Below are 486 nucleotides of genomic sequence, written 5' to 3'. Positions count from 1 at the left end.
CAGCACTGAAATGGAGAGGGACCTCAACTCCAGCTTAGCTTTGATTCCCAGTTTCCTCTGTAAGGAACTCGGTCTCAGGTAATCCAGTAATTCAGTAATTTACCATAACACTTAAACACTCAATTTTTTTTATTTTTTGTTGGAGGAATGATAGTTTTAGGAGTTCTTGCAGTGCATTTTAAATCGGTTTTAAAAGAATAATCCGCTCTAAAACAGTAAAACATATAATTTATTGCAATTTGAATTGGGATTTTTCATTAAAATAAAATAAAAAAATTTATTATTTTTTAAAATTTTATTTTTTTAATTTTAATTTTTTAAATACGATTTTTTTGTATTCAAAGCAAGTTTGTCGTAGTAAAAAAAAGTAACCCGGCGAACTTCACTTCTAATTCTAACAACGATAACCATTATTATCGTCTTCAGAGTGCACAGTAATACACAAGAGTATATAGGAATCAATCATATTTTTACTGGAGAAATAAT

At 28.4% G+C, this 486-nt stretch overlaps 1 protein-coding gene and 1 long non-coding RNA gene across 2 annotated transcripts in view; one reads left to right on the top strand and one right to left on the bottom strand.

Annotated features, from left to right (window-relative positions):
* LOC107643949 (E3 ubiquitin-protein ligase SIS3) overlaps positions 1-68 on the bottom strand; it is a gene marked incomplete in the record, with an annotated part of 4,566 nt that extends 4,498 nt beyond the window's left edge. Inside the window, 1 exon segment of the mRNA XM_016347709.2 lies at positions 1-68.
* LOC107643950 overlaps positions 1-193 on the top strand; it is a 14,974-nt gene extending 14,781 nt beyond the window's left edge. The window contains exon 3 of the long non-coding RNA XR_001621160.2: positions 4-193. This is a non-coding gene — a long non-coding RNA (uncharacterized LOC107643950). The remainder of the gene's footprint in view (positions 1-3) is intronic.

The sequence above is a fragment of the Arachis ipaensis genome, chromosome B05 (assembly GCF_000816755.2).
Source record: "Arachis ipaensis cultivar K30076 chromosome B05, Araip1.1, whole genome shotgun sequence".
NCBI lineage: Eukaryota > Viridiplantae > Streptophyta > Magnoliopsida > Fabales > Fabaceae > Arachis > Arachis ipaensis.
Note: the sequence above shows the minus strand (reverse complement) of the source record. Positions and strands in the feature narration are given on the sequence as shown.